The sequence below is a fragment of the Motacilla alba genome, chromosome 3 (assembly GCF_015832195.1).
Source record: "Motacilla alba alba isolate MOTALB_02 chromosome 3, Motacilla_alba_V1.0_pri, whole genome shotgun sequence".
Taxonomy (NCBI): domain Eukaryota; kingdom Metazoa; phylum Chordata; class Aves; order Passeriformes; family Motacillidae; genus Motacilla; species Motacilla alba.
This window is the reverse complement of record NC_052018.1, coordinates 104,078,989-104,100,823: the sequence shown is the minus strand read 5'-3', so window position 1 is coordinate 104,100,823 and position 21,835 is coordinate 104,078,989.

Genomic DNA, 21,835 nt, shown 5'->3' with positions numbered 1-21,835 from the left:
TCATTAGACTTCTCCAAACCAAAGCACTTGGATGCAGGAACGCAGGGGTTGAACAGCACCGATGTCCCAAGCCCTGTGAGTCCCCAGTTCTCTGGCTACTTGTGTGGTAGAGCATGCAGCCAGGTACCCCTTCCAGCCCTCTGCCGTGCCATGAGCTTCCTGGGAGACCCTGGGTGCCCTCTCATGCCTGCTGGGTGTGAGAGACCCGAGGCTGGGCTCTCTCAAGCTCTCTTAGCAAGGCACGGAGCACTTCAGTGGGGCAGGGACAGGCATGCACAGCCCCAGCCAAGCACGCAGGCACGGGGAGCTGGGCTCATTCACCCCCTCCAGCCAAAGGAACAACTGAGTGTCTGCTTCAGCATGGAACAATAATGAGGGCAGGGCAGTGGGGAGATGCACAGTGAGGGGTGAAACCCCAGGCAGGCAGAGCTGAGATGTGAGCCTGGGTGTCCTCTACCCCCATGGCACAGCTGTGCTCAGGGGAGTGCTCCCTCTGCTCCTTCCCCAGCTGTGTTTGGGGTCTGTAGACAGATGTCTGAAACCCTTGCTTGCCTCAGTTCCCCAGCCCCTGTGTGGCTGGAAGCTGTCTCATTCCAGAGTGTTCTTCCCAGCCCCCACAGTCACCGTTGGTCTATTCTTGGGTCTTTCCCCTCACTTTATAAGACATCAAGAGGATGCCTCCCATCATGGTGCTTCCCTCTGCACGTATGCTGTTCATCCAGACCACTGGGACAACATATTATCAGTGTAATTTGATTTCACCTTCATAATGAAGGCATTCTCCTTAAATACTAAATTCTCCCTAAATTCTCCCAACTCCTGCCCAGAGGCAGAATCCAGCCTAAAGCCAGAGGTCTGTGTACCCTGTTGTTAAAAAAACCAAAGTGCTGACAATTTTCCATGGTCGTCTTCACTGCTAGAAAAGTTTTTTTTGGGTTCAGTTTGAAAATCGCTTGCTCTAGCTCAAGTTTTTCAGTTTCTAGTTATTTTTGCATCCACAAGTCTTTGGCTGTTGGTGAAGAAGCTGTTGTTTAGCCCTGGACTGGCTCCAAATCTTTCCACTGGGTGTATTAGTTATCCTGAACTCCTAACCATAGCTGGGGTATTTTTAGCTCTGCACAGCAGCCATCAAACAAACGCTGCCACAAGGTCTGCAGGACTCCCTGAGGTCCCCTGCAGCCCAGCTCCTTCTGAAGCTCCAGGCTCAGTTGTGCAGAGATGACCATGAAATCCCACCTGGGGAGCCACCCAGGACTGTGACCAAGGGCTTTGTGCCACCCCCATGAGATCCACATCCAGGCTGTGGCCGAGCACACGGACAGGCACAGCTCGTGCTTTCTTACTGCCTGGCCTTGGTGGTGCCCTCGTGGAGGTGTAGAGGTGCTTGCCCCCCCTCACTCCCACCATGGAATTCTTCCTGCTGCAGAAATGCACCATAAATCTGGTAGGAACAAGAGCAGGGCAGCCCCTTGCTCCAGACTCGGCTGCTGCCTGCTCCGTGGACGTGATGCTGAGTTGTCCCCTCGCCAGGCTGATCCTCCAAGCAGCATCTCATCCACACTTGATCTTTTTGAAGACTCTGGAAGCAGCCTCCCCTTTTTCATAAAAGAAGGAATCAGTCTGTCTGGCCTCCCCCTGGCTCCCTGGCGGTTCCTCCCAGCCTGCGTGCCTTGCCAAGCCCTTGCTGCTCTGGGTTTAATAAGCAGCGGCTCTGCTCCAGAGATGGAAATTAGAGGTGGATGCTGCAGCAGAGCAAAGTGCAGGGACGTGGTGGCAAGAGCTCCTGGATCCTTCCTTGCCCCTGTTTCTGCCATGGCACAGCCAAGGCCTGGCTTAGAAAATGCACGGTGCCACAGCTGGATTTGCTTCTGGAGCAGGGTGTACCTCCTGCATGGCCTCCTTGTTTTTCCACCTAACTCCACATGGGATTGGAAAATACCACTGGAATATGAAACATGAACCAGGACCTGCAGGATGACCCCATGTCAGTGGGCTAGCAGCCAGAGCCCAGTGGGACAGCCCAGTTCCCAGCAGACACTAAATCCCTGTGTCTCTGCAGCTGGGCTTTGCCCTGGGTGTTTGTAAAATAACACTTTTCCAGCAGCACTCCTGGTGTTCACGCCTTAGATCTCTGTTCTGCTGCTCCTCTGTCCTGACAGCTCTGCTCTGTGAGGTGCCCCAAATGCTGGCAGGAGGAGTGCAAGTCAGGCAGTCACCAGAAACCAAAAGTTCAATGAGTTCATCTTTGGGTGCACTGACAGTGGAAGTGTTGTTAGAGAAGCAGATTGGTAAGGAGCCTGGAGTTCAATCAGCTGATGAAGGGTTTAAGAAGGGAACCTCTTTTTTTTCCTCCCCACCTACTTCCCATGTTGCCCACTGGCCTCATCATGGCATTCTTCCTTCTGCCCTCCTGACCATATCTGAGCTCCCATTCAGGTGGAACCCCATCTGAAATTGGTGGAATATTGCTCTGTGCCATCTCAAGGTATGAATAACAAATGTGGTTTGTAGCGGGGCAAGGTTAAATATCCATGTGCTTCATCTGTTCCTCCATCCCTCACTGGAGATGTTGGAGCAGAACTTAAACCTGTTCTCTGTGAGGATTGACTTAAACAGCTTCATCTCCACAGAGGGAGGGTTGTGAAGCTACACCACCCCTGTAGCTCAGCCAGCAATGAAGGAGTGTTAAAACCATCTGATTTCAGACCCCCAGATGTATCTGCTGTGGATAAGGCTTGACACCAAAGAGACCTCCCAACCAGTAGCTTCATGCAAGCAGCTCCTGCTCTCCATGGCACTCCAGAGCCATTAAATCAGGGCCCCTGATTATTTTCTCTGTGTGTGTGTATCTGTCTTGTTGGCACATGGAAAATATTTTGCATTCTCCTGTTAATTCTTTCCCAGAACTTTGCATTGTTTCAGCTGAGAACAATTCCTGGCAGGAGGAAAGCAGGAACAGGTGAGTGACTGGCCTAGGATGTGCTGGACAGGCTCAGACCCCATTTAGGATAGCTTGAGGTACCAGGGATGTGCATCTCAGCCTGTATCAGAAATTAACATTCCCTCTGCCACGAGTACAGGGATCAGGATGCACCCGTGTCCTGGCTGCTGCTGGTCTCCATCCAGTGCATACCACGGTCCCCCAAAACCTCACAAAAAAAATTTGGGCTGTTTGGGGTTTTCCAAGCATTGGTGGCCTGCAGGGCTGTAGGACCAGCTCTCTGTAGCCTCAGCATCATCCTAAGCTTACTCAGAAAGGGCAGCTGGTGGACTGAGTGTGGCTGGATCTGTCCAGATGTGAGCTGTGATGCTGCAGTGGAAAACTGTATCCCTGTGCCAGGGCAGGCTTGTAACAGGAAAAGCCAGCCTGAGGGCAAAGCAGGAACACAAGCTAATTTGGGAACACAATGGTTATGCTAATCAAAACACCTTTCAGAGGAGAAGGGAAGGAAATTACCTAATCCTTCACTGTGCAGAGTGGTGTCCCTGTGCCCAGGCTGAAGGACCAGGGCTGTGCACAACTTGGAAGAAAGGGCATTTTCATCTGGGCAAGGAAAAAACCCCTGGGACCTATTCCCTCCAGACCCTCTCCATCCTTATTGGATGGAGGAGAGTCCTCCTCTTCCCATCCCCAAACTGGCTTTAGGTCCCAAAAAATTCAGGCTTCTCTTGAAAGTTTGGCAGGACACAAACTTACGTGACTCAGGAGCTTAGCAAGAAACTTCCTCAGAATTTGGCAAATCAGCTGAGAAGGGTTGAAGCAGTTTAGGGAAGTGCAGCCTGCCTTGCTCCACTGCCAGCAGACTGGGATGGGGCAATCACTGGCTCTGTCAAGGGAACTCTTCCCATGTCCCATGGATGATCTTAGCAGGGTTCATGCTCATTGCCTGACTCAACATCTGGAAACTGTAATGCAACTGAAAACAGCCCAGGAAGGTTCTCCTAGCGAGCCAGGAACAAGCACAGCTCCCAGCTTTGAGAAATTCTGGGCCACGGCCCCAGATAGAGAATTGAAGGTATTTTGGGGATGCTAGTGCTACAGAGCATGAGTGGAGGACAACAGTGCACTTTCAGCATTCAATAACAAGCCACAAAGTGCCTCTGGCTGAGAAGAAACACACCTCAGCTGAGGACAGGCTTCCCTGGTTGAGGCTCTCCCACATTCCCAAGGCTCCTCTGCCTTCTGCCCCCACACCTCCAGGTAAAACCTGTGCAATGCCTTTTCTCACCAGGCTGAACCCAGGAGCCAACAGGGGAAAAGTGTGAGCCACGTCCAGAGTCAGAGGTTTGGATGCACTTGGAGGGATTACAAAATACAGGCACGAGAGCCATGAAGAGAAAGACAAGACGTGAAGGGGTTTTTCTTCTGTTCCATGAAAAAATACACTCTGCAAGTGGCACATTTTTCTGGAGAAGAAGAACTCATTCATAGAATATGGATTTTTCTTCTCCCTTCATCACTCCAAATTTTATGGGGGGAAAAAAAAGAATTAACTTGCCATTTTTTCCCCCTTTGTCCTGTTTGAATGTTTCTCCAGCCCACAGACACCAAAGGGACACTCATGGAAGGTGGCACTGATCTGAGAGACAGCAGTGGAGGGGAGATGGGAAGCCATCCCTGTGGTCTGATGAGGGGGGACAGGAACCTTCACTGTCTGAGCTCAACACCACCCGGGCTAACACAGCTCCCACCCTACTGCTCATTCCTCTGCTCCTGTGCACCAGCAGAAAGCAGCCAAGACCTGCACCTGCATTTTGTTAAATCTCTTTATTTCCGTGTCACTTCAAGCCCCCTCTGCTCCACATGAATCTTAGAGTGAATTTCTCTCGCTGGGTACAGGCATCCAACACACACTCACTGTTGCAAAGAGGACTTTGCAAAGGGCCAACAGCCCCTCTCTGTCTCTGCAGAAAACAAACAAAAAAAAAAACTTACTTTGAAATCTCCTGGGATCTGCCACATCAGCATTGAAATGTATCAGAAGGTCTCTAAAACAAACATACCAAGGTACAGTTATTTACCCAGAGAAGCAGGAGAAACAGAAGAAAAAAAAAAAAGAAGACAAGAAAGAAACGGATTTTTTTTTTAATTGTAATTTTTTAAGCAGTTTCTCTTCCAAAAAACGTTGCTGGAAACCTCAGGCTTGGGATTAAATCTGTGTGTGAGGTGGCACTGAATAATGCCAAGGTAAATCCTAGCTCTGAATTAGTCTCCTTAGAGCAGAGTCATGTACCTGCACATTGCTGTCCAAGAACATGCTGTGCTCTCTGGCTGCACACAGCACTTTGTGCTCAGAATCCTGTCTCCGAGCAGAAAAGGGATTTTTATATTAGCAAATAAAAATTAAATAAATAAATAAATAAAGCAACTCCTGTCCAAGTACATATACAATTACACCCAGGTGCCAGGCTGGCATTTTGGCCAGGTGAGGGGCTTGAACCTGTTGCTGAGTGTGGGTCAAAGCAAGCCCCAAACCTTGCTGCAGCAGCACAATGTGAAGGCTGGTGCTGGAGTGTCAAAACACTTGGTGTTTGGGACCTGGGAAGGGTCTCAGCGTGTGCAGGGGGAAGCTGCAAGTTGTGGGAAGAATTCAAAGTCCAGTTTCAGGTTGTCTCTGTTGTTTCCCCACCATGGCACAGGAGACTGGTGTGGAATGGACACTCCAGGGTGGTTGCTTGTGCCACCCCTGTGCTTGGCTCACTTGTTCCTCACATTTTAAGCTCCCTGGATACTCCTGCACCACCTCAGACACCAGTGACTCCAGCCTGGCCTGACACCTCGCTGCTATCTCCTTGTGTGCTGGAACCAAACCTGCCCTGGAGGGAAGACAGGGCCCTGAGCACTGGAAAACCTTCAGCTCATACTAAAAGAGGACTTTTGGCCAGCAGTCGCCTTGGCAAGGGGCAGCGTTATTTGGTGTTTGACGAGGGCCTTAAAAGTAAAACTGGAGCAAAGGAGGTTGAATGGGAGAGCTGGGAATCAGGTCACCATGACTCTGGTCACTTGGAAGTGCTCTGACACAGCAGAGCCATGCTGTGGACAATGGCCTTTGGCGTGCTCATTCCTCCTGGGAGCTGAGCGTGGATCCCTCCCAAGCAGCAGAAGTGCTTCCCAGTTCCACTGCCAGGGGCAGAGGCTCTTGTAAATCTCTTCATGCAGCCTAATTAACCTCTGGGAATGGCTTATAAAGAACAACATGTTGTAAAATCCAAACATTTAGATGTGCCGTAAGTGCCAAGATTATCTTTAAAAGCCCCTGCAGTGAATCCTTTCAAATAACACATTTTGGGCTCTCTCTGACATGGCAGCACATGCTTAAAACTTAACAGAGGGCAGGGAGTTACACTTCTCAGACTTTTTCTCAGCTCTCCTGGTTAGACACACACGTGTATATTTATACTGCAAGCTGTACTTTGGCTCTGTGTACTGAGAGAAATGCAATGTAAAGCTTGTGTGCATTGCTGCCTCCCCTCCCATTTGTATTTGAAAGACCTATTTTGACTCCTGGATGAGATACACTCTCCTAAAAGTGTCACGTTTCCACCGATGCCTAAAAAATCAAGAGCAGGTACTTGCCAGCCTGCCCTAGTTCAAGTGGAAAAGCAAGTCACAGACCTTTTCCAATATCCAAGTCTGTAGGTATTACTGAGGGCACTCTTGTGACCATCAAAGCCTTGCTCAGCCTCAACCATCAGCACCTGTGCTGCTGGGTGGAATGTTGCTGTTTCCAGTGATGGCTCTCCATCCAAAGAGGAGGATCCACGGGCTCCACAGTGGCTCAGACCTATCCCTGCACCAGCCTCTGCTCTCCAAACTGCCCCCTCACTTTAGGTTCCTCTGTTTTTAAATGTCAGGCCATGTTCTTCTGTTCTTCAGAATGTGCTGAACACCTACAGCCAGGGCTTTCACTAGATAATTTTCCTCATTTAATAATAGCCAACAAGAACATTTGATTTACCCATACTTAGTTATTCATTGAGTCTACTGATGAGGCTACATTTGTTAATTCAGCCAGCTGAATGTTCTGCCCTCCTCATGTGACCAAACAAATAAAGAGGGAATAAACTCAGAGCAAACATCTATTCCAGGGAGCCCATACCTTTGTGAGAGGCTGTCTGAGGCTCAAAAAGAAAGGAAAAATATTAATAACGCTGCCTGATGCTGCTGAACCTTCTCCAACTGCACCAAATAATTTGCAAGGGGCAAGTCCACAGTGAATCTTGTGAAGTTTTAAGATTGAACTGGGGCCAGCTGGAGAAGGGGACACCCAGGGACGTGCACAGCCCATTTTGAGAGAGCGACGCCGCTCCTGTAGCAGCAGCTGCCGGGAACAAAACGTTTTTGCAATCGGCCAGCGGGAGTTAAAGAAGAAAGCAGCCTGGCAGTAAATATACTTAGCAAATTCAAACAGTGAAAGAGTTCCAGGAAACTGAGATAACCCTGCAGGCACAAAGATCCTGATCCAAAGCCCACGGAAGTTGGTGGAGAAGAAAATCCTGTTAGCTTTTAGATGAAGCTCAAAGAAAGGGAAATAAGAGGTCTGGTCCCAAGGAGTCTGTAATTGTTCCCAATGAAACAGCCACCCAAATCTCACACACTTTCCCTGGCAGCTCCTCTCTTGCAGCTTGGCCCCCACAATGGGAATTTGTACTCATGTATGTACCTAGACATACATTTTTTACTCACAAACTGTTCCTGGGTCCTGCTCCCCTGCCATCTGTTTGGTGTCTATGACTTTCTCACAAGACTGAGAATTTGGTGTTTCTCCTTGAGCTTCCTGTAGTTACAGGGGTATTTAAAGATTTCCAAAGGCAGGAAAAAAGCCCCCGAGCAGCCCCAAAAGCAGCACAGTTCCATGTAATCCTACAGTGCTCCAAACCAGGGTGTGGGATGCAGGGGTCACTCAGCATCCAGGAGCAGCCAGAGAGCTGCCAGGTTGAAGAAGACACACTTTACACTAGGGTGCAAACGCCTGGCTTAAGTAGGATCCTTGTTTTGGCTGCTCAGCAGCCAGTGGACCTGGCTGAGCACTTTACTTTTAAAATAAAATGTGGGGGTTTTACTTCACTCCTTTTAACTGCAATTGCCTGGAATAAAAATTAGCAGTCACACGGCGCCTGCTCCAGAGACCACTGACATCAGCAGCAAATTGTTCCTGCCTTCAGTGGGCTTTGAATCAGATCCTAAAAATGCAGCCCAGCCCATGCACATCTGCAATACCACAGTCAGAAATGAGTTCAAGCATCCTAGTAATCCAGGGAGGCGGGGGGAAGAAACCCCCAAGGTGACATCTAGGAAAAGAAATGTGCCACAAGCCAGCAGCTGCCTTGGAGCTCTGGAGGGGGATCAGGAGAATGGGAGGGGATTGCTTGGCATGGCCAAGTTAGAAAGACAATTGCCCTCTTAATACCAGCATTATCCAGCTCCAGCCTGGCCACTCAGTTTCTCCATGCTGACAAGTTTTACTGTCCCTGGGCTGTCAGGGCAAAGCTAAGCAATGGTTTTCCAACAGAAAGACCTTTGTCAAAGAAGAAAGTGTCTTCCTGAGAACTATATGTTCATATGAGAAAATACAGAATTTGCTTTTTAAGCGTCCCCTTCCTCCTCTGGATTTATAGCATTAAAATTAATCAGATAAAAGATAAGGCTGCTGGGGTTTTAATTACAGTCTTTATCAAAGAACAGCTTTTATGACACTGGAAAGGAAAACAAGTTGAGACTTTGGACAACTTTTCCTGGAAACAACTCCTTTTTTTTTTTAGTGTGATTTCTTAAGGCCATTAAAACCAAAGCTAGAGCATCTGCTCAGCATTTCCCCTCTTTTAACATTTTATCCCCCTGAGCCCTTTGAAACAGATTTTTTAAAGAGTCATAGAGTTTTCTTGGGAAAGGCCTCTGAAGAAGAGCTCCTACAAAGCCTTCCCTTCCAACCAGAGAGGCAGCTGGGTTGGGAGGGGATCCAGCGTGGCACAGCTTGGCCACCACAAGACCCAGTGGAAGGCCAGTGTGGGATCAAGGACAAAAGTTAAGCCTGCTTCAAGGTAGACGTGCCTCAGGTTTCCCATGACTACCAGAGGCTCTCTGGAGGTCAGGTCCCCAGGGAATGCTGCAGGCTGTGGTTTGCAAGCCGCGTGCTTCCCACCCATCACACCTCATAGCAGAGCCAGTCTCGCCCTGCTTGCTCATATTCACCCATCATGGAAAGCATTCCTTGGCTGGCAGCAGGGAAAGCCCTGGCAGATGCTCTGCCCTGGCTGGGGGTAGCCACTCCTGGCTGCTGATATGAAGAGGATGTGAGCTACAGCTCATCCGAGGGAACAAGCCCCGCTGCAAACTCACCTGCTTCCTTCCCACTGTTTTTCCCCCACCACAGTTCACCCCTCACCAAATCAGAGGCAGCAGATCAGATCTTACCTGCTCTAGCCATGTCTGCCTTGCTTCAGTGCTCCCTGGTCACTCTCCACTCAGAGCTCTCCATGAGCACACATGGATATCACTCAGGCTGCTGTTTCTCACTCATGCTCAGACCATGTGCCTGCCAGAACTTCTCTGAAGGCCAAGACCAAAGGGCCCCATCCCCAAAGGAGATTACTACAATTCCTTGCCAGAAGAGCTGACCATGGCATCTCCTCCAGCTTTCCAGGCTCACAATTTCTATTGTAACCACCCCCAGAGGCAACTCACGTTTAACAGATGTTCAGCTTTGATGCAGCCTTGGTGGAGTCCTGGGCTCTCTCTTGCTTCTTGAGCACGTTCCTGCCTGAACACAAAGGTTTCCAGCTGCTTGCAGCCTCTCAGGGGGCCACACCAGAAGGTGCTAAAAATCCTTGGGCCAGACCACCTGCAGCTACATCTCTGCCTCTCTATAACCTGATGTGTTTCTGCTCATCTACCAAATCACTGAGAAAGGCCTGGTCTGCTCCGTTTTCTTACAGTTATTTCCTCTTTCCCATAGGATTTTGAAGCATCAGGAGTTTTTTTTCTCAACACAAAATGCTTTTCCCCCATCCTTGGGCAGCTGAACACCTAAGAGTAATCTCTTTGCAGAAGCCTTGTGGGTTGAATTATGTGGTGTCTGTTCTGATTGCCATTAATAATATTAAATTATTATTGTTGTCCTTAATATGTCCCTGTTGGGACATATGGGAGATTCCCATTCCCTGGGGCTCTCTGCTGAACTCATGTGCTCACAATTTCCTACTGGAAAAAATCAGGACAGGGGTGTAAAAAAGATTTGAGAGAAACATCCTTTCCTCCTGGCCAGCTAGCCAAGAGGAGTTTGCAATAAAGACCAATCGTGGCTGCTCCCCAGTGCTCCATTTCATTTGTGTTTCCAGCACGTGGAAGGAGACTTTTGGTGGGCACAGATGTATTTTGAAAGGCTGAGCTTACAGCCCATCAAGCAGGCACTGTTCAGAGCTTAAAAAGAAATAGCAGGGGCCACCCAGAGTATACAAAAGGGAGGGACTGACTGAGGTCAAGCTGCAGCACAGAGCTCAAGATGGGGAATAGGAGAAGAAGAAGAAGCTGTATTTTCAAATACAGAGAATTAGTCATGTGTGGACTTCACATTGCTGTGTTAAATTACATTATTTAAGCTGTTGTCTGAGACCAATCACATCCAAAAGTCCTGTTGCAGGTTCTCCTCACTCATGTCCTGCCTTAGCCCAGCTGTGCATGCAGATACACCAGGAAATGCTGCAGAACATTGCTGCCCCTTTCTCTGACAAGTTCCTATATTAAAAATAAATCCTGGGGAACAGATGCACCCTCTGGGCTTGGGAAGGGTGTTTGTAAGCAAAGCAGCACCTCAACAGCAGAGCATAAAACCAGCTGAATTCGCATCAAAATCCTTGACCACCAGAAATGTGTTAGCACTGTTGCTGGTAATTCCCAACTGGCACGTAAAGCAAGAGCCTTCACATAACCACACAGCCAGCCCAAATCCTGGCCTCTGTCCATATCACTGACAGCTCAGTGACAGCAATTTGCCTTTCTGGAAAGAGGAAACAGGAGCTGACCCAAGAACTGCATCACTGCTGGTAGCTGCAGCCATCAGCAGCTGCAGAGCTCATTCCCTCTCTCTGCCTCAAAGGAGCTTGCACACCCAGGCTGGCCAAGAAGGGCGGGACCAAGTTCAGATAAGCCTGTGAGCAAGCAAGTTACCAAATCAGCAAGGCCACCCTGCAGAAGAGCTGTGGCACCCTGCCCAGGAACAAGAGCACGTCAGGCTGGGGAAGGGAGTCCTGAGCTGGGAAGAACAGAGGTCTGGGATCTCAGAAGCTTCCTCAGAAACACAGAAAAAGATATTATCAGGAAATAGTCCAGTCAGCAGTGCAGCATTTAGGCAGTGAAAAGCACAAAAATGGTGCTGCCCAAATAGCCATAAGCTGGGAGTATTGCCATAACTAATAAGAATTGCAGGTTACACTTGATGAACTCCAAAGGAAACAAACACACTCCCACTGAGAATCAGCCCCCACGAGAAGCCACTGCTGAGAAAAGCCTGCCCTGTACCTCACCACAGCCTGTGCAGAGTGGGGCCACACCCCTGAGGTGTGGAAGCCTCAAACTCCCCTTCTAGAAGCACAGAAATCTGTCTGAAGGGCAGCCACCTTTCAGGAAAAGGGACCTTTACTGTGACAGCTCCACCCCACTCACCCCAAATCCTCCCTGAGGGGCAAGCAAGATGTCTGAATGGAACTGAGATGATCACATAAAGACATTTGTGCTTTTCTTTCACTGGAATGGCAAAGATGACTTTGGCTTCAGTAAGGAGAGTCCAGTCTCTGCTTGCTTGCAGAAAGGGGGTGTTCCCAGCAGGGATAAACCACTGCTCCCCCCAGAGTGATGGCCATTTCTGCAGCTGGCAACAGGGTTGGCCAAGGCTGGATCATGCAGAGGTTTCCCTGGCACCTCCTTTCCTCAAAACAAATCTTCTGAAAGGAAGGAGTGCTGGTGAAAGCCTTGTCCCCAGGAGAGGGGTGGGCAAGGAGCTCTTCCATCCTGCCCTGCTCTTGGCCCATAGTGGAAGTCCAAGTGGCTGCCAGCAAACCTGCAGCCAAAATCATGCCCATGATGGGAAATTCTGAAGGTCACAGATGCAAACAAATATTTGATGAGTTGATAAAATGCAGCCTTGACCAGTGCATGCCCAGCATCGGGAGGACCCCCCTGTGCCACGGCTGAGTGTGAATGCCCTCCAGCAAACCACCCACACTGTGTTTGAGCTGCCCTGCTGTGTGCACACTGCTAGCTTTGTTAATGTTTAGACTTCCCCCAGAAGGCCTGTCTGGGCTCAATGAGCAGGAATCAGCAACTTAAATTACCAGGAGACAAAGTGTCCCCAAATGCTGCTATTATCTCTCTTCTCTAGGTGGAGGAACCACGTTCCTCCTGGCCTTGTCTAGGTGACCTTTCCCTTCTCAGCTCACCTTCCCCTGGGATCATCTGACCCACGTTTTGGCCACTCTGGCCAGCAGAAACCCACCTGGCCACCTTCTTTCCAACCCTTCTTCTAAGCCTGGCCAGCCACAGCCCAGCTCCTGAAAGAATCTGAAGGGCATTGAGGGGAAAAAGGCATCAGCCCCGCTGTGATGGATCTGTGATGCCGGTGCACGAGTGACTTTGCCCTCAGGATGCAAGAGAGACTGCTCACAGATGCATGAGGGTCCAGAGCAGTCTCAGGGTTGTACATGAACTATTGTTGCTAAAAACCATGGATTTTGTCCCTGTAGAGTGGTAGAAGATACCAGGAAACCTGATTTTAACCTGCAACCTCAGTCTCTCCTTGTACCCAGCTCTCTGCCTCTCTCCATCTTTGCTTTGCCACTTCCCTCCCTTATCTCCTTCCCATTTCAGTGGCATTTCTTTCAGCCCAACTCCAAGGACAAGCAGCAGCCTTGGATCCTGATGGAGGAATATCATCACTTTGGGTGTGCCTTTTGCATTTTGCTCCCTCAGGACCTGCAAAATGGAAAAAGTTTCCTCCCCTCTCAATTTTGTTGTGGGAAGCCTACAAACTGTATGTCACAGTGTTCTCACATGAGGGAAACCACCTTCATGACATGAAGAAGAAGAAAGCATTTTCCTGAAAGAAGAAGCTTGGTGGGATGGAGTTTATATCTTGTTTCCTGACTCTGAAAACTTGGGTGAACCCAAGTGTGGATGTGCCTCAAGCAACCGCTTGCTCTGCTGGGAGTTTTGTGGAAAGCTAGGAAAGGGAAGTTTTAGGGTTGCTTTTCTCCCTGTTCCTTGTAAATTTTCATATAGAAAAATAAGCCTGGCCATCCCACAGGCCCTCCAGCCAAATTTCCTGCCCCCTCACAGTGTGGAGACAATGAGACCCACCAGCTTCCTCCAGCTCCCCACCCAGCACCTCAGCACAGCTCATCCAACCACAGCACAGACTCAGGGCTCTGCTATCTGCAGGAAAGTCCAGTTTAAAAGGAATTAAGAGGATGCTACAGCATTTTTAGAGGATTCGTTTAACTGATATCTGTACCTCAGACAGCAACAAGCCCCAGTGCCCTGGTGAGCTGTAATACCCCTTGCTGCAGGACCTAGACATTTATTCTTGCTAAATCCCCCCAAACCCTCCTCGGCACAGAGCTGCAAGAGCAACAAAATGCCCCTTGGACCATTTTTTTTTCCCCTGGCCCTGCCTCATCTTCCCAGCAAACCAGGTTTGCAACAGATTGTGTTTGAATTCTCCAGCTACGTGGCTTTTTCTTTTTTAATGCCTGGCTGCCCAAGCACAGCTGTGGGGCTCAGTAAAGCAGGCTTGATTTTCAGCCTTTGAGGTGGTTTCAGACCTAAACCACCAAAAACTGTGGTGCTAAAAATACACGTTGGCACTTTTAAGAAATGAAAAAAAGTGGCTAGTAGTTGTGTTAATTCACCTGTTGCCTGGCTTTAGCATCCCCATATATCTGCAGGGGGCTATTTCCCATTCTGAAGAGGCATGTTCTCTTGTATCTTTTTTCACTTTTGGTATTAGTTTGCAACCTGTGATGGAGAGGCCATTTAAAAAAGCATCCTGCTCTTCTGCAGCAGTTTCAGGTGATCCAGCTTCTCCAAGCCATGCAGCTGCATGGGTTTCTGGGCAGGGGCCTATGTATAAGAACTATTTTTCTTTAAAGCTTCTCAAAAATGCCAATGAGCAACCCAGCACCAGGATTTCCAGGCTGACACATTGGTGTGATCCCAACCTGCCAGCCTCCAGCACTCTGGGGCTAGTGCCTCCCATCTGGTTTGGGGCAAGCCTTTCAGTTATGGACCCTGTCCAGTCCAAAACCATCAGGACTGACTGAGCTGAGAGAAGGAATTCCCAGGCTTCCCTCTGTGTAACAACCTTCCTAAACTGCCTGGTCCAGCCAAGGCTTGATGGACCCAGCTGCAGGGCACAAGGAGGATGTGAAACCTGGCTCAAGGGCTGGATTTATGAGCAGGACTATCCCAGCCTGCAGATCACCAGCACTCCCACACCCACCTGGGCACCAGCTGAGCACCAGCAGCCTCTGCATGGCTGCTGTAAGCATTGCTGTTGTCACACAGGTCTCGTCACAGCACTTGGCAGCCCCATCTTCAGGGTCACTGACATACCTAGAAGACAAATTATTCAGTCTCAGCTGTTTCTACACATTTAGGCCAAGTTCATCCTGCATCACGCCAGGATTTGTGCCATGGGAATGCCCTGCAGTTACTGAGGTGACACCACAGAAGGGATGGAGCACTAAAATTGGAGTTGTGCATCGAGGGCACTGGCCTGGCTGCAAACAGTGTTTTAACATTCTTGTACTTTAGCTCCTTGCCTGGGAGGGATTCAAGCAAAATTAGACAACAGCTGCAGAAGGGACATTTCCCAGCCCTGCTCTGCAATGAACCCCACCAACAGGTGGGAATGACCCCGACGTGGTGCAGCAGAAACGTGGAGTAGTTCCCCTCCTGGAGAGCCTCTGGCACTGTGCAAAGTGGGTCTCAGCCTTTGACTCTGTAGCCCCACTCTGGTGGTGGGCTTAGGTCTTAGGTGGCCTTCAGAGGCAGCTGAGCTGTGGAAGCTGTCTCTGTGTTTGGTCACCCCAGCACGGCACCATCTGGAAAAACAGCAGCAGATGTCTGTCTGCTGAGCTGCGGCAGAGATTAACGTGCTCAGGGCCAGGGGAAGGCAGCAAGGGGGACTCTGGCCACTGGGTTTCCCAGCAACATGCCTTGCATGAACATGTGCACCCTGTCACCCTGGCAGAGGCAGCAGCAGAGAGCCGAGAACATCCCCTGCTCTCGTTACCCACTGATGGAAACGTGTGTGAAAAGGGTGAGAAACCATTTAGCTCAAGCAAAGTGAAAATTGATATTTTGAGAGACAAATGGTAAAAGCAATGGCTCCTACAGTTGTCCCTGTGGCTGAGAGAGGAGGAGGCAGCTGCAGAGGGCTTGGTGGGGTTTTTTTAACGTGAGACCAAGTGGAGGAAGTGTGAATCAAAACCTTGCAGAGCCGAGATTTTGCATATTTACACGGAATTGCAATACACAAGGTGTGCCTCTCTAAGTATTCCCCCATCTTTCCTTGGACCTCTGACACCAGCTTGCAAGAGTCTTCAGCAGCCAACTATGCTTTTGGTGACTCTAAGTGACATCCAGGGACCACCATCAACTCAGGGCTCAGTCAGATCCCTGGCACACCCTTAGGGCACCTACCTCTCCTCTGGATTGATCAGAATCAGGCACCCTGGGGTCTTGCTTCCCTGTCCTGGCTCTTAGCCTCTCCCAGTCCCAATCCTTTCGAGGGACCCTGCCAGCAGTGCTGTTCCCACCTCCTGCTTGGCTTCGCCTCCACGCCAGGCCCACGTCACCACCCACAAAGAAGGGCCTGTGCAGGAGCTGGGGCTCATGCTGTGCTGAGAGGAGTCATAAAGCTCCTTTTAAGATGTCCAGCACAAAGCTGAGCCTGTTCAGCTGCAGGTTGGGGGCTGCTGCCTCCCCTCCCTGCCTCTGCCAGGCACTGAGTCATTGCCCTGCCACGGTGCTGCCAGCCCAGCACTGGAGAGAGGGCCAGGGCTGGTGGCAAAGCTGCCCCGCTCACTGCTGCCACAGCCAGAACCTGTGCCTCAAAACACTGCTTCTTTCCAGAGGTGCAAATGGGAAATAGTATGGAAGAGACCTGGGGAAAGGGGCAGTGACATGGAAGGGGGGGGGTCATCCATGAGGAAGGGGTCGTGTGGAATCTTCCTGGGGTTTGGGTTTTCCACCACAAATCGCTCTCGATGCTCTTTGTGACACAAGGAAGGAGGCTGAGGTTTCTACCTGTGCCCTTTTACAAGGCCAGAGAGGGAAAGTTGGAGATATTTTCCAGCTTGCACGGCTCATGGCTCTTGTGGTGTGGGCTTCTTCCTCAAAGACCAGAGCCAGGATTGCAAAAAATCTTTGACGTTGTCTAAAGCAGCACAAGAGACACGCAATCTTCTGCCCACAGAGAAAAAAAATGGTTAAAAGGTGGATCTCAGCACTCTTTCAAGTTTTTAAAGGACTTTCTTGGCTCTGTCATTTTTATGACACTCTGAGCTGGCAGGAAATCTCACAGGTCAGGGATTTTACTGGTGCCCAAGGAATTGAGATGCTGGTTCTTTAGCTCTCTCAAAAAGTAAGATCTGGTTCCTTGAGGGAAGATGGAGACCTCTGTAGAGATGTGATGCCCATCATGAGCAGACAGGAAGCAGAGCTAGAGATACACATTGTGACTTCAATCTGCTGTTAAATCACAGAAATACAAAAAAATAAATAAAAGGCAGGGTACAGCTGGGAAAAGGGTCCTGCTCAGGGCCAGCAATTCCAGCTGCGTTGGAGAAATGCACTCCTGACTCCTTTACCCTCCCATGCCTGCAATCCTGGTACACACTCCCTTAAAGGCCAGTTAGAAACAGCAGGAAAGTGCAGCAGCCAATTTAAATTGAGGGAAATTAGAGACTTGGAGAGAAAAAAAAAATAAACTCCTTGAGCACCTCACCTGTGCCCAGCTGTGCAAGCTCAGCAGCTGGGAGCCTTGGGCACTCGCTGTTGCAAAGGCTGAACCACACTCCTAAGAAAGTCCCAACTGCCTCGTTTCACTGAGTAATTGCCTTTTCAGATCAAAGGATTGAAAGCAGGAGGTGAGGGGGGAGACAAGCCAAGCAGCTTAGAATCTGCAAGCTGAGAGAAAGTAACTTCAGCACAGCAAAAAGGGGGACTCGATGCCAGGCAGGAGATTCATCCTCTCCGTTCATGTTTGTCTTCCTGATTCTGCTTTTCCTCTCTTTCTCTTCCAAGTTATTGAAGACAGGAGAGAGCCTCTGCCAGCATCACCCCGATGTCCTTCTGAAAATCTAAAGGCAAGGCAAACCCCAAGGACCAATTTATAAATTGGCATCAGTGCTGCACGAGCTGAGGAAGGCTTCCCACACTCTGCCCTGCCCTGCATCCAAACCCACACCATTTCTGGGTTCACAGACATCATGGGTGCTCTCTGACAAAGAATGGGGGATTTGTCTGATGCCATGATCCTGTCTGGACCCAAGCACAGGTCCTGCTCTTCTTACAGGGATCTTCTCACAGATTTTAGTGTCGAGCTCCCTGGTTACAAGAGGTAGATAAGCATTCACACACACCCCTTCTTGTATTCTTAACTGAATTAACAGGTTTTTAAACGATTTTGCAGGGATACAGGCTGGAATAGGACTCACCAACAAAGCTATTTTAAATCAGGCTTTCCTCTGGCTCCCAATGGTCAGCAATTCCCTCCTCCCAGGAGGATGCTCTGCCCACGCAGCCCACAATGCACTGCAGCGCTGAGGCACGGTGGGGAGGGAGGGCTGGGAAGCCACTGGACCATCCAGGACTCCCAGCAGCTCTTGGCTCAGCCCCCAGCTCCACTCTCTGCTCAGAGCCCTGGGGATGCTGGCCCTGGCTGGGAATCTCAAGCTGCAGCCATGCCAACAAGTCTGCCTGAAGATCCCTTAGCCCTTCCATCACAGCCAGCCAGGAATGGTCTCTCCTGAAACACATCTGATGAATCCAAGCTGGATCCTTTCAGGTGGACCACAGCTGGATTTGCCATTCATTGAGCTCCTTAGACAGCACTGCACAGTGTTGCAGACAGACAAGAGCAGAACAACCAGCTGAGTCACTCCCTGCCATCCTCAATTTGCCAGAGGTCCAAATTAACCTCACTGCAGTCCTTCCCCCCTCTGCAGCTTCTGGAAGTCACTGCATCCTGCTCCCTGAGCCCTGGCATCCACCTCTCCCAGGCCTCCTCTCAAAGGGCATTTCCTTTCAAGGAAAAGCCCAGGCAAGCCATATCCTTTCCCTTTCTTTAAACACACTCCTGTTTAACTTCATGACCTTGTTGGGGCTGGCTGTGCTCCACAGAAAATCCATGTGAGTATTCCCACTTCTGGGCAAAGCTTCACCCAACAGGAGATGTGTGAGATTTTGTGGAGTGGTCTGTGCTACTTAGAGCCAGACACCTGGTAGGGAAGAGAAAAAGAGAGAGAGGGGGACAGAGGGTGGTTTCTCAATTGGTTCCAGCTTGCTGCAGGTCAGCACTTGGCCATCAATTTACCTTAAAAGCTGCTTGATTTGGTGGCAATCCTTTCATTTCCCCACTCATAAAAAGTGAAGCCAACCCTGCTGCTCATGGCAGTAACTTTGAACGCCTTTCCTTAGAAAAGAGCTTGAATACGTATTCCATTCCAGGCACACAATAAACACACAAATCAGACAGGAACCTGCTCAGGGAACCTCCAGGCACTCGTGTGCACAAAGTCCTTGCCTGGCTGAGCCCCCTTGTGAGGGCCTGACCTGCAGCCTCCATCCAGCAGCTGCGTGGAAGCTCTGCCAAGCATCAGGAACTGCTCCTGGCAGCCTGCACAGAGTCCTCCTCAGGGTGTCAGGACCATTTAGGGAGCATGCAGCAGCCAGGGCAGAGAGCACTGCCCACGTGGCTGGGTGCAGTCTGCTCCCAAAGCACCTGCAAAAGGACCAAGGGACTGTGACCTTGGGAGGGTTCTCCAGTAGGGCCCTTCAGCAAGAAGACCCCATTCTGACACACTCCCCTAAAAGATTTACTTTGCCAGCAGGCAGTGAGCAAGAACTGCAGCTTGGCTTCCCACATGTGACTGAGTTTTGCAGGGTAAGAGCCACCAACAGGCACGGGTCTGAGTTGGAGAAACTGCAAAATTCCTGTTGAGGCACTGCAAGAGAATGAGCTGCCCAGGCTTGGCATTTGCAGAAGGGACTGAGGTGAAGAGCTTAATCCTTACCCTATAAAGGCAGCTAAGGAGTGACACTGCTCCACCCCCCTGCCTCCCCAGTTTCTCTTCAGGAGACTTTCCTGAAGCCCCTTCCCCAATATAAAGGTCCAAGCAAAAGCAGCCCTGACTTCATGGATGAAGAAACTTGGTCTTCTGCATCTCACTCAGTGTCACAGAAAGTCCCAGACATCCTGCCCAAGGGAGATAAGAAACTACCACCCAAACCCTCCTCCACCCCCCATAGCAATTGTTTCCCTTCTTCCCACACTTTATCCCCTAACCTTCACTTTTCACACAGTCTCACCCATGCTCACTAGGGATGCTCTGGCTAACCACTGTCACGGGAGTGGGAAACTCCACATCAAACAGGACCAGGATCTGAAAAGCAGCCACAAGCCCCCCACAGGGGTGTAGAGTCTGATGGGGCAAGAGTTCAGTGTTTTTCAGATTAGCTGGTATGTGCTGCCTGATGAGGTTCCTTGGCCTACACAGACCTTCCTGCTCATTCCCTAGGACAAGGAAATCCTCCTGGAAATCCTGCTTTTGGGCAATGAGCAGAGCAGGGTGGACCTCTGTCCAGCTCTGATCCATTTGGGAGGGTGAGGCAATGGTCCACCCACCATGAAGGTGTGCCCCATGCTGCTCTCATCTCTTGCTGGCTGGAGATGGGAAGGAAGGACCACAGTGTCTGTCTGCCAGGAATCCTTCCCTTCCCCATCACGCTGACATTGGGAATCATCTTCAGCTCCCGTTCCTCCTACCTTAATTACCTTAATTTTCCCTACCTCCTTACCTTAATTTTCCTTTCACTTTTAAAGATTTTTCTCACCCCCCTCCCTGCCCTTCCTTCAAGCTCCAGATTGCCTCTGTGACTCATTGCTGGGTGCCAGAGGTGGCTTTTTTCTGCGTGGAGGTAATTTTGCAAACCAGCCCTCACACGTGTTTTGCAAGTGGCTGACAGGCACCAGCAGAGAGTGCAGTGAGTGCCTGCAGTCCTGGCCCAGAGAGGACAGCACAGCCTGTCTGGCTGCAGAAGGGTGACAGAATATATTGAAAGAGCTCATTAAACTCACTTTGGTCACGCTCCAAAGCATGTTGAAAGTCAGGAGAGGGTCCCCCATTGACATGAACAGGGTTTGGATCAGGGTTAATTCCATTAACCAGGGTGTTTGGTAGCTGCTGAGCCCAGCTGAGTCCTGGGGTTATTACTGTGCATGTAAGCTGTCCCTAATAAAATAAAGAAGACAAACTGGCCACCTGTGTTTAATAATCCGTGCTGACTTATGAATCATCAGTGTTTGTTAAGACCCATCTCGTACACAGACTCCTCTTTCTCTCACTAGCACCCAGCTCACCCTTCCCTATGGAAACCACAGCCAGCTTTCCTGCAGGAGGTGAATTCCTTTCAGAGTTGCATTTAATCTGCTGCAAGCTACCCCTTTAAATCCAGGCTTTTACATCCAGTTACTCCAGAGAATATGAGGAATGCCTCTGCTGGCTTTTCACTGAGCCTATTTAGCCTTTTTTGGACAGAAGGAAGCATCTGAGAGGGAGGGTGCATTTTTCCCTCTTTAAATCACAGAAGGAACACCACAGCTCATTCCTCCAGTCCAGACTGCTTAACTCTTCCCATATCCTAGCAGTCCTCAGCTGCTGCTCTGATGGCACTGGAGCCCCTGGCTGTCCCTTTGCCTTCTGGTCTGAAAGCCTGGCACACAGCTGAGCTACCCTGGCAAACAAAGGTGTGGGGTTTTCCATCCTTTCAGGCCTGTAGCCAAGACAGTTGTCCCCATCTTGCTCCTGCCATTCAAGCCACAGCCTGACATGCAGCCCCGCAGTTCCCTGCACAGCAGGGCCCCAGGCAAGAGAGATTCTTCTCTCTCTGAAACAAGGAAAGAGTGTTTTTCCCTTCCCACTCGTTTATGTGCTGCCACAACAGCTGCTCTCCACGGGCTTACTGTAGAGCCCTCAGGCTTAGCTCGGTTTTCAAGAGCACTAAATTTGCATCCTCACCACATGACCCAGGCTTTAAGCCTGCCCACATGGCTGGCAGAGCTCCTGAGTTTAAGTTTGGCTGCAGGGACCGACTTTCTGATGACCATAGCATTACTAAGAGATTCCCTCACCCTCCCGTGGGATGGAGTGCCATGCTAAAATTCTGGGCTGGAGAGCACAGGGAAGGGCAGAGCACCAGTTGTGGGGCTCCCATTTTATGTATACACAGAAGGTGTATACATAATTGTAATACAATTTTTATTATATATAATATATAAATATATATAATTTTTCCTAGTGTTCGAGTAGATTTTAAATTATCCATACAAGCAAAATTAAGGGTGACTACAAAGCAGATCACATCTCTTTGCTGGAGCCTGAAGTGTGACAAAATCTGGCTACATTCTATAATCTTAGATTCTGGGGGGATCATACAACACCCTTAAGCTAAAGCGTTCCCCAAGATGACTTCAGGTAAGCTTACTTTATTAACTGAGATGGTGACTGGGATGCTTGTTTGGTAAAAGCCCTGCCCTTAATAAATAGAAAATCCCAC